Raw genomic sequence first — 12,434 nt, 5'->3', positions numbered from 1 at the left:
AAAAATGAAGGTACCCCCATGGGTTCCCCCTTATCACCAGTGATAGCCTTCCTTGTGGAAGAGATATGTAGATTACACTCGTCATTTGGCCACATGGCCTGCCAGCATTGAACCAATTTCTCAACCACATCAATTACATACACCCATCCATCAAATTCACCATGGAAGTGGAGAAGGATGGTAAGCTACCATTCCTGGATGTTTTGTTTGAGAAGAGACCTGACGGCTCGTTGGGACACTATCTACAGGAAAGCCACCCACACAGATTCCTATTTGAAACCTGATTCCCGCTATCATCCGGCACAGAATAATTCCCTCGTCAAAACACTACACCATGGGGCCCACTGCATTTCCGACCAACACCACCTTGCCAGTGAACTGAAACACGTACACCAGCCCCCCAAGATGAATTGGTGCTCGGACCGCATTATTCACAAAGCTGTTTCTCCAACCATGGAGAAACAACCCCCTGAGAAGCCGATCAAAACCATCACGTTACCATACATAGCAGGTGTTACCAAAAAGATTTAAAAAATCTTAAACAAACACAAGATCCAAGTCCGATTCAATACAGTACACAAAATCCGTGATCTAATCCCATCTGTGAAGGATGTCATTCCTGACATGCAATATCCTGGAGTTTACAAACTAAGTTGTACCTGCGGTAGCGGTTGCATTGGGGAAACGAAACGACATGTCTCGGACCGTGTTCGCGAACACAAGGCAGATCTGAATCATGGCACAACCAATACCTCTGCCGTGGCTTACCATTGTTATACCGTTGTGGGCTCGCGTGATATTGTTTTTTCCAAGACCAAGGTACTGTGCAAAACCTTCTGGGTACTATTAAAGGTTTGTTCATGAATCCATCCAGATATATAAACAGACATAACTTCAACTGAAAAGATGGAAACAAATTGAGCAATCATTGGAAGGATGTTATTAACCAGGTAAAACCTTAACTGTTTATGGTTATTTCCATCATATCTGCTGGGTACTAGCCTATTTTTCCTACTTAATTTCTCCCCGCAGCCTCAGCTTTCCCGGCTTTCACAGCCTCCCACTTCCAGCCCCGCCCACTTCCCCCCCCTGCCTCACGTTCTCTCTACCCAGAGCGCTCACGCAGCACCCCCCTCCCCCTACTTCACACCACCCCCCCTCTCTCTCTCCCCCCTTGCTCCTCCCCCTTTATTACCTATATAACCGCTTGCCACGGCAGCTCTCTCGCCCACTTCAGCAAATTTTTTCTTGCTGTGGTTGTCCCACCTGATGACAGACACTTGTGTTGCGCCCGAAACGTCGTGATTTGTTTCATTTTATTTCTAACTACGTGACTTTACCGAAAGAACCAAAGAGTATGTATTACCGAAGCTATCACCAGCAGGTGTGCAACAGATTAATTGCACTTGTGGCAAATGCTATATTGGGCAGACATGACGAATGATCAGCATGATCAAAAGAACACCAAATCAATATAAAATATTCCCAAATACAACTGTCAGCAGTGGCAGAATACGCATGCCAACAATGACACTCAAGTGATTCTGATCATTTCGAAGGTCTGTGCAAAACTAGTTACTACCGGTCAAGAGTAATGAAAGAATCTATCGGAATTGATAAGAAATAATTGTAACCATTCCGATAGCTACAGGCTTAGTGCTGCTAAGAAGTGAATAATCAGATAATACATTGTTTAAATGCATGCCCATACAGGTCACCATACATAAATGGGGATTACCTGTACAAAGACAATAACAGGTACTCATTGATTGCTCGCAAACTACAAGCGGTTCAAGAACAATGTGCATACATGTGCACGCATAATGTACGCTGATTATTACCATATATATAACGCAATGCACACTTGATACCCATTAAAATGTATATGCATTCATTAATCCCCCCCCCTTCGCACAATAAGCGCTTACAAGTGACGTCATCAACAAAACAGGTGGTAGCTTCATGATGATGAAGCTAGTTGTAATAACTGCTGAAACGTCGTACTCGGATTGTAAATGTTGTAGATTTTCTCTCCAACACACTGGTGTGCTGTACTAGTAACAAATTGCCATGTTCTGTTTACGTGATAAACCTTTGTCGGGTGGTGGCAGGTTTAACGACATATTTATATTTACGTGATCTAACGCAAAAAAACCTATATTATGGATATTGGTCGCAAAAGCCTACGAGTTAGTAATTCATGCACTATCAAAAGAGAGGCTATCCCAAACATCCGTCCGGATTGGAGAGATTTTCCTCTCATGAGCGTCCATGTTGAGAACAGTCCACAGAGGAGGATGAGGAGCCATCTCCCAGAGGTCCCCAGCGGAAGAACCGTGTTCACAGGAGGTGCCGACCCAGCAGCACACTATCTCACATCTCGCAGGCGGCGGGGTCGGGGTGGGGCGGACGCTCGTTGCAAGGCGCAACGTTGATAAACCTGCGGAAGAAAACGAGCGTTAAGCCGCGCAGTCCGTTGGTACCCGCCCCTCCCATCTTTCCCACCTGGCACACGCAAGCTGAGTCAGCGCAGGGGGGCACGGCGCGTGGGTGAGACAGAAAGAGGTCCGTGTCCGTGCCTGGACGGGATGTGGCGCCGGGTGTGAACGGCGATGCTCTCGTGACCGTGCGTTCGTTTGTGTGTATGCGTGCGTGCGTCTCACCTGTGACCGTCTTTCTGCTGCACGAACCCCGGTGGCTGTTGATTCTCATACATTGGGGAAGCATCTCCCCCCCGGGGCTGGGAGACCTGTGAAGGAGACCGCCATGAACATCAGCTCATCGAGAACGCCCGAGGCAAACGAGCGATTCGCTCGCACATCCTAAACCCATGCTCTGGGCTTTACAGCGAACACGTTAACATGGCTGTCATTGCATGTGTGTGTACGCATGTTGGTACTTGTACATGTGTGTATGTACGTGCGGAGCAGTAGTGTAGCGGATAGCGCGCTGCTCTACGAACCCGGTGACCCGACTTCTAGGGCTGCTTATGGACAATACCAGTGACGATTATCTGAATGGGTCCTGGGGCTTCCCTAAAGTCGAATGAGCCTCAAATGAGTACTTTGTGAAGTGTTTAAACATTCTCTTTGGTTCTATTGGGTAAAGTCACGTAGGTGAAAATAAAATAACAAAAAAATCACGACACAAAAAAATCACGAAACGTCGTGATTTTTTGTTATTTTATTTTCACCTATGTGACTTAACCCAATAGAACCAAAGAGTATGGATCCTAGCAGTCACGAAAGCTTTAAATCTAGAATGTGTAAACATTGCCATTGGGAAGACAAAGGCGGCCCGGCGAAGTGTTGGCCACCTACCACCTTGTGTGCCACAATTACGGCCTTCATAGATGCTTGCTAACAGCACTTGCTCCAAAAGTCTTTCTAGGCTCTATAGGGGATCGTTGTCTTTTTTACAGTTCTGTATGTGTTTGCATATGCAAGTCACTCCCTACCGATTGATGGCCGAACTTCCAATCAGCTAGCCGTGGCTTGCTGGAAGTGTCCACGACCGTGGTGTCCATGTTCACGAGTTCCTGCAGTAAGGAGAATAGGAAATCAGCACGCGGTGAACTTATGGCCACGGGCCACTTGCCAAAGTGCCATTCTTCACGAGGTCCCGGTGATACTTTGCCTCTTGAGAAGAAAAATTAACTCACACTCATCAACGATACTGTGGCCTTGATATAAAATGTGTGCAAACCTGGTGGCCAACTACAAGAAACGTCTGACCTCTGTGATTGCCAACAAGGGTTTTGCCACCAAGTCATGTTTTGCAGAGGGCTCAAATGCTTATTTCCCTCATTAAAATGCAAATCAATTTATAACATTTTTGACATGCGTTTTTCTGGATTTTTTTGTTGTTATTCTGTCTCTCACTGTTCAAATAAACCTACCATTAAAATTATAGACTGATCATTTATTTGTCAGTGGGCAAACGTACAAAATAAGCAGGGGATCAAATACTTTTTTCCCTCTGTATGTGCGACAGGGATGTTCTCCAGCTCCCACATTTAATATCTAATAAAAAATAATGATTTAATCTAATAAAGAATAATTATTTCATATTTTAATAGCAAATGCTAAGACATACATATTCACCATCATTTTACAAAAAAAACTGAAGGCACCCAATGGGTTCTCCCTTATCTCCGGTTGTGGCCAATATTTTCATGGAAATATCTGAGACGGACGCCATCCAAGCATCCACTCTACGCCCGTCCTTGTGGAAGAGGTACGTGGATGACACGTTTGGCATCTGGCCACATGGCCGACCGGCTCAACCACATCAATTCCATACACCCAGCCATCAAATTCACCATGGAGGTAGAAAAGGATGGCATGCTAACTTTCTTGGATGTCTTAATCAAAAAGAGACCAGATGGCTCAATGAGCCACTCTGTCTACAGGAAAGTAACCCATACTGACGCCTACTTAAAACCTGATTCCCACCACTATCCATCCCAGAAGAATTCCCTCATCAAAACGCTACACATAGAGCTCAGTGTATCTCCGACCATGAACACCTAACCAGTGAACTAAAACACGTACACCAAGCTCTCAAGGCGAATGGATATTCTGACTACACAATCCGCAAAGCCTTCACCCCAAGCGTGAGGAAGGAGCCATCTGAGGATCCAATCAAAACCATCACCCTGCCATACATAGCAGGGGTAACCACAAATATTTATAAAATCATGAACAAACACAAGATCCAGGCCCGATTTAACACAGTACATAAAATTCGTGACCTGATCCCATCTGTGAAGGACAAGTTTCCTGACATGCAATATCCCGGCGTCTACAAACTAAGCTGTATCTGCGGCAGCAGTTACATTGGGGAAACCAAACGACATGTCTCGAGGCGTGTTCGTGAACATAAGGCAGATCTGAATGACTGCAGGACCAATACTTCTGCTGTGGCTGATCATTACTTTAATGCGCCATAATAAGGTGCTGTAGGCAGCTGACCTGCCACCACGCTCATGGGCCGACAGGGGGCAGCCGAGAGAGAGCGAGGTGTGTAGGGGTCAAACCCCCGCCCCTCCGTGACCGGAGGTTGACACCCCAGACCCCCCAGGGGCTGGGGGCTGAGGGGGATGGGGACCCCCACCACTTCCTAAACCCCCTTAAGAATTAAGACCTACTAAGACCTTCTAGAAGGTTCATGAGGGGAGGGGTGACCTCGACCTGGGGATAAAAGGCCGGCCCTCGGGACGGGCCAGGGAGTGTTCGCCAACTCAAGCTTGAAGACATCTGAAGACCTGAAGACTGGACCAGCACCCGGGGACCCTCCCCGAGGCTCTCGCTAGAGCCGGGGTTGCAGCGGACCAGGGCGAGTCCCGTACCCCGGGGTGGGTCGGTCGGTCCAGTCTTCCCCTAGCCACCGTCGCAAGGGACCGGCGTGTAGCGTAGCCCGGCGTGTGTAGGACACGCTAGAAGGGAGGCTGTCTCTCCCTTAGGCTATCGGGTGTTACAGTAGTGTTTAACAGAGTAGTCTTAACATAGTGTTAAGAGTTGTTACAATAAACGCGTTTCCTCCAGCAGACGTCTCCGTGTGGTTAGTTACGGCCACAACACTTGTATGTCACTGTCCCTCTCTCTGCATCTCTCTTTATGTCTCTGTCTCTCTATCTGTTTCTATCTCAGTCTGTGTATCTCTCTGTGTCTGTCTCTCTCTCTCCCTATCTCTGTATTAATGTTTCGTGTCTCTCTGTACTGCTTTTTTTGAATATCCCTCTCTATCTCTGAGTCTGTCTCTATATATCTGTGGAACTTCTTTCGTACCGTACATTGCCAACCGTGCTAATCGGAGGTGCGGGGGAAAGACAGCCTACTAAACACAAAAATAAGTTATAAAGAAATTAGTTTTCAATCTATATTTAAAATTGCATAGCTCCAGTGGCTTCCTAATATCGGGACAGCGTTCCAGACGGCCGTAAAACTGCATCAGAAAACACGTGATGTGGTGGCCGTCTTTGTTCTATGGCCAGCCAAAAGCCACTGTGAGGATGACCGGAGTCTGCATGATGGTTTTTCTCTGTGTCTGTGTCCCTTTGTGTGTGTGTGTTTGTAGGCCTGGACTCTGGGTTGTTCATGCTTTCGGAGTCCCTGTCCCTCTGCTCACGATCATTAAGGACCTTCATGATGGTGAGCGGGCCTGGGTAAAACTACGTGGCCGGGAGTCAGAGCTATTCCCCGTACACCTTGGGGTACGACAGGGATGTCCTCTGGCTCCCACATTATTTAACATCTATTTTGACCACGTAGTTCGTGAAGCCCTCAATAGCTGTACCGGAGGAATTTCCATTTGGAACGGATACAATGGGAGGCTGATCGATGCCCGGGTAATTGCTGCTCACTCAGAGGAAGAGCTGGAGGCTCTGCTGCTGAACCTGGAGCTTGCCACCAAGAGGTGGGGCGTTACCATCAGCCCCACCAAAACTAAGCACCTGCCTGGGTATTTTGTACCATCGGACACTCCACCCCCACAACTCCCAATTGGTGATAGGGCAGTTGTGGAGAGAGTGGAGAGTTTCCCATACCTTGGCAGTGTGCTCATGACCGTCTCCACTTTAACAGCAGAGGTCTCACCCCGAATCAGTCGAGCGGCATAATAATTTCATCGGTTGCGTAACGCTGTGTGGAAGCTTCCTGGTCTATCACTCCGCACAAAGCTTCATGTCTTCTCGGCAACGGCCATTCCCTCCTCTACACTTGCGAAACGTGGACCCCCCTAATGGAACATGTTCGTCGGTTAGAAACATTTATGCTGGCCTGCCTACGATCCATCCTGGGTTAACCAGGCTAGGTTGTGTGAGGAGCTCACAAATCGTTGAAAGATGTGGACAAAGTCCCATTGGTGAACTCCTCCGGCAGGCAAGGCTGCGTTGGCTGGGTCATGTAGCCCGCATGCCTAGCCACCGCATTCCTAAACAGCTTTTGTTCAGCCGGATCGAGGGGGCTAAACGGGCGTGGCACGGGCTAGAGAAGAGATGGAGTGATGTGGTACAGGAGGACGTGGAGCTGAGTGGACTTGCCGATGACTGGTACCAGCGGTGTCAAGATCGGCCTCTGTGGAGGAGGCTCGTGAAGGACGCTGCTACTGGGCAGTTGGCGGCAGTCGCCCTCCAACAACAACGGAGGGCGGAGGAGCGACGCTCACAACAACGAGCGGATTGCCGGGTGGCTAAAGCACAGCAAGTTGGCACAGTAGGGGGCACAGGTGGTGCATCAGCCAGTCGTCTCAGTCAGTAGACCCGTGGCATCTAGGTCTGCCCCGTGACCTCCTGCCAGCGGGCTTTCGACACTTCACGTGGCCTCAAGGTGCACATAGCCTGGCACAAGCGTCGTGGTGACGTCACCGCCACTTAGTGGCGAATGGCGGTTGTTGTTGTTGTGTTTGTTTCTCACTGTACTCCTATGTCTCTCACTGCCTATTTCTGTGTCTATCTTTCGCCGTGTGTGTTTCTCTCCGTGTCTTTCTCTCTACCCCTATTTGCCCATGGCGATGCCCTCATTATTTTCCATTACAAATTTTCGCCCATGAGTAGCCGCCCCGATCGTCCATTCCTAAGTCCAGTCCTGACTTTAGTGCTAAAACATTTTACAATACGAGAATCACAGTCACATCCACCTCATGTAAATACTGTACCATATACTTAGCATGAAGACGTACCCAATCAGGCCTATTGACCATGTAGAGTGGTGAAAGTTTCCATGGAAAAATATTGTAAAGTCATTGTAGCTCCCTATGGAATCAATGTTGGAGGAACTGGAAAATGAATGATCTGAGATTGAAAACATTGCCAGACCTGCTGCTGGTGGATGGTTCGAAGGCAAGCAGTTATGTAGCCCACCAGTAATTAAATTCGTCACGATTCAGAATTTACAATTTTATTTATTATTTGCTCATGCCTCGTTGTTTTTACCGTCTCCTGTGTACACACGCACACAACAAAAGCTGGGCGGTGGTGGCTACGCTGCTGCACGTGGCTGCTGCACTGTGGAGGCAGCAGCGAGGGTCGGTGGATCACCGCACTTCGATGTTGTGAAACTCCCTTGCCGTGGGCGTCGAGGAGGTGCCATGCCCTGGCTATGCCAGGAGAAGGCGGTAAAGGAAGAATGTGGACTGCATGGGATTGAGTGTTTGCCCCCTTCGCACGCATGGGCGCCACGGTGGTGAGATGTTAACTACCTCGCCTGGTATACAGGAGGTCGTGGATTCGATCCCGACCCAGACGCCTGCTGTATATTTGGAGTTTGCATGTCTCTGTCTCCCCGTGGTCGCATGGATTTTTTCCGGGTCCTCCGGTTTTTACCTCCTCATATACAGAATAAACGGGCGTTCTGAGTATTTGACTGCTGTAAATTTCCACAAGATAAGCCACTTCGTTGAGCTATCATTTGGGGCCAGGTCGTTTCTGAAAAAAAGAGCTCTATAGCTGAGTGAGCTTTACCTGGTAAACATTTTTTGTTCAGTTATTATTCAGGTGCTCCGGTTTCCTCCCACATTAATTGGCCCACACCACCTCAAATTGTAGAGGACCGCAGAGCTTGGGCAATCGTTGGCGTCGACTCGTCGCCTGGCTGCTGCCTTCCCGCTCATCTGTGGTTCCTCCTCGCGCCTCCGAGTCGTTGTCCTCTCTGCGAGAGCCAGCGAGTGATGTGCGGTAGCGGCGTGTTGAAAGTTGACATTGTTATTATTGACACACACACTAGAGGACGGATAAGGTGGCGTGACCTCACATGGATGACAACTGACCCATCGCCAGACACCGCTCACCATGCGGACACTCACCAGATATCATTCACCTGGCACACACATGATATACTCATCAACCACCACGCACCACTCACCTGATCCGAACCACACACTCCAGGCATTTGCCATTCACTCACACACAAACTCACACCATTCTCACCTATTCGTCCATAACATTGACAAAAAACACGTCTCATTCACAATCCTGTATCTGTCTCATCGCATAAAACAACAAAATCAATGTTTTTTTTCATCCCATCAGCCCCACGGTCTTCTTGGAGTGCATAATGTCAGCAGTATTAATTCAATACAAAGCAAGCTATGGGCTCGCTTCGACATTCAGTGTCTCATCAGCAGTCAGGCTTGCCCCAACCAACGTTGGTGAATCGCAAGATACTAAAGATGCTAATAAGCAAAGACGCCCCACCCCCGATAACTTCAAGATAATGGGTCCGAGTTTTCACGCAAAATGGTATAGTGTACTGTAATAGATTCTGATATAAAGTACACATTACACAATTCGGATTATACATAGCCACCCCCTACTGTGAAAACTGGCAGGACCCTCCTGAAAAAGAGCCACGAGGCTCACTCAGTGAGGAAGCGGCGGCCTTGGACCCGCTGCTGCCAGCAATCGGCGCCCCCAAACCCCAGGGGCAGATCGAGGCTGAGTTTTTTGGTAAACTGGGAAACATTTTTCCCTATTTTCCGTTTAATGTTTTTTTAAGAGGCATAATTATTCGGGTTGTCCGTCCGTCTGTCCAATCAATCGTCAGAAATGTTGAGAAATTATTTTTTTTCCTCGAATTTGGCACCCCACTTAACTTTACGCCCTAGACGACCGCCTAGATACCCTACATGGACGTGTCGCGCCTGCAGTGAGGCTTTCCTGGGTAAACAAGCCTCATAAACACGTCCCTGCAGGGTGGGCTGGTAGGACAAGTCTCTGCGCTGTCTATTGCTGATTTTACACCGAACAGCACGAGATTTCACTTCGTTAAAGTATTAAAAGGGGACGGACGGACACATTAATCTATTTCAGGCTGGTACACTCAGGTTACAACTTCGTTCCTACCAGTATAATCATCATGATCACACTTGACACCACTCGCTTGTGGCCGTCTGATACGTGTCTCCGCGGCACAGTAGCGTGTTTAGTCCAGCAGGGGGTGCTGCGGCAATGTTGTTGACGCACGTGTTAGCTTCACGTGCTATGAAGAAGAGCAATTGTTCAAATGTCGCGTATTAAAAATATAAGGACTTTTAAGACCACAGTTTGTTATTTACGAATTTTCGCTGAGTAGTCATTGCACTGCAGCACGTGACTTGTTTTTTATCTAGGTCAAGAGTCATAACATAGGCAATGTGCAATTCCAAAGACCCCCATGGATGATTATGGTGGGTGTTTCAGATTGCACTGGATTATATTTTTTTTCATCTGAGATAAAATTCATACGTCGTACAAAGTTCACATTTAATACCACAGCCAGCTGGTTTAATACGGTCAAAATGAGTTATCTTTCGACTCTGTACGTTGAGAACTACTCAAATTAATGCTGCGAAAACACACCGGCTTATGTGAGCCGATTCATAATCTGTGCCATAACTCACGCACGTGTATCCCTTGTTGCCTCTCTCTCCAGAGGCTGTCCCCACTCCTTCCCTTGGCCTCGCCCCTCCACCAGTGGGCCCTGTTCAGCTCCATCCACCACATGAACCACAGATGTTTCTTTAATCTAGTTTAGAGGCTATATGCAGTTGTTATAGGTCATTACCAGTGCCATAGGTTATCTGTTTCTGGTTAAAAATCAGCTGGACCTGTGAAATGAAAATTACAGGAAGCCCTCGACTTACGAACACCCGACTTAGGAACACCTGACTTACGAACACCTGCACTTACAAACACCCGACTTAGGATCACCTGACTTACGAACACTAGCACTTAAGACTCGGCCTAAAATGAGTACCAGTAAACATCGCCATTTGGGAGACAAAGGCGGTCCGCCGTGGTGCTGGCCAGCCACCCTCTTGTGTGCCGTGTCGGCCTTCATTGTTGCTCGCTAGCTGCACTCGCCCCAATAGTCTGTTAAAGCTATGTGAGGGATCTTAGTCTGTGTGCATGTGAATGTCCCTTAACAGCTGTGTCGATTATCCCCGAGCACCTAGGTCTACTTAGTCTGAAATGCCTACCTGGTGCAGTGTGTAAACAACTCCACTGGGGAGACAAAGGTGGCCGGGCGTGGTGCTGGCCACCCACCTCCTCGTGTGCCATTCGGTCCTTCAGATGTGCTGCTCGCTAACAGCACTTGCCCAAACAGTCTGTTAAGGCTATAGGGGGATCTTTGTCTTTTTTTGTGTACGTGAAAGTTGGGTCGGGAGCGGTAGTGTAGTCGTTAGCGCGCTGCACTACGAAGCCGGCGACCCTAGTTCGATTCTCGCTCACGGCCAACACCAGTGAGGATTATGTGAATGCGTCCTGGGCCTCCCCTTTGGTCGACTCAGCCTGAAATGAGTACCTGGTGTGGTGTGTAAACATCGCTACTGGGGACACAAAGGTGGCCGGGCGTGGTACTGGCCACCCACCCACTCGTGTGCCGTGCCGGCCTTCATAGGTGCTCACTATCAGCACTTGCCCCGACAGTCTATCAAGGCTACACGGGGGATCTTTGTCTTTCTCTTTGTATGTCTTTAGAACAGGTTCCCTTCGTAAATCGAGGACTGCCCAAATCCTCGCCGAAGTTTCGCGGGTTCCTGCTGGTATTGATAGCAGTCCCGCAATTAAATGTGACCCGCCCGAACTGGACATCTGTAAAGAAGAGCTTAATAGCTCATCGGATTCCTCCAGCCTCAATAAAGATTCTGATTCTGATGTTAAGGAATTTATAGTAATGATGCAATTAAAGTTTATATTATTGATACATTTTTCGTGCATAGAACAATGAACAAAGAGGCTCTCCACTCGTCAACAATGACCCCGTGTGGCCTGAACAACAACACAAACACGTGTTATTGTTATGGAACAACAACACAAACAGGTGTTATTGTTATGGAACAACACAAACACGTGTTATTGGTATTGAACAACAACACAAACACGTCTTATTGTTATGGAACAACAACACAAACACGTGTTGTTGTTATGGAACAACAACACGAACACGTGTTATTGTTATGGAACAACAACACAAACACGTGTTATTGTTATGGAACAACAACACAAACACGTGCATTGTTATGGAACAACAACAACAACACAAACACGTGTTATTGTTATGGAACAATAACACAAACACGTGTTATTGTTATGGAACAACAACACAAACACGTGTTATTGTTATGGAACAACAACACAAAAACGTGTTATTGTTATGGAACAACACAAACACGCTGTTATTGTTATGGAACAACAACACAAACACGTGTTATTGTTCTGGAACAACACAAACACGCTGTTATTGTTATGGAACAACAACACAAACACGTGTTATTGTTCTAGAACAATAACACAAACACGTGTTAATGTTATGGAACAACAACACAAACACGTGTTATTGTTATGGAACAACACAAACACGTGTTATTGTTATGGAACAACAACACAAACACGTGTTATTGTTATGGAACAACAACAACATAAACAGGTGTTATTGTTATGGAACAACAACACA

At 47.5% G+C, this 12,434-nt stretch overlaps 1 long non-coding RNA gene across 1 annotated transcript; it reads right to left on the bottom strand.

The window, feature by feature from the left end:
* Positions 1 to 1,299: 1,299 nt before the first annotated feature.
* On the bottom strand, positions 1,300 to 3,930 carry LOC142928892 (uncharacterized). Its single transcript, XR_012945189.1, has 3 exons — positions 3,458 to 3,930; positions 2,664 to 2,749; positions 1,300 to 2,440 (listed from the first exon to the last, which is right to left on the bottom strand). It is a non-coding gene; the product is annotated as an uncharacterized LOC142928892 (long non-coding RNA).
* Between the last annotated feature and the right edge of the window lie 8,504 nt (positions 3,931 to 12,434).

This window comes from Petromyzon marinus, chromosome 24, assembly GCF_048934315.1.
Source record: "Petromyzon marinus isolate PM22_M1 ecotype Great Lakes invasive population chromosome 24, UKy_Petmar_22M1.pri1.0, whole genome shotgun sequence".
Taxonomy (NCBI): Eukaryota; Metazoa; Chordata; class Hyperoartia; order Petromyzontiformes; family Petromyzontidae; genus Petromyzon; species Petromyzon marinus.
Note: the sequence above shows the minus strand (reverse complement) of the source record. Positions and strands in the feature narration are given on the sequence as shown.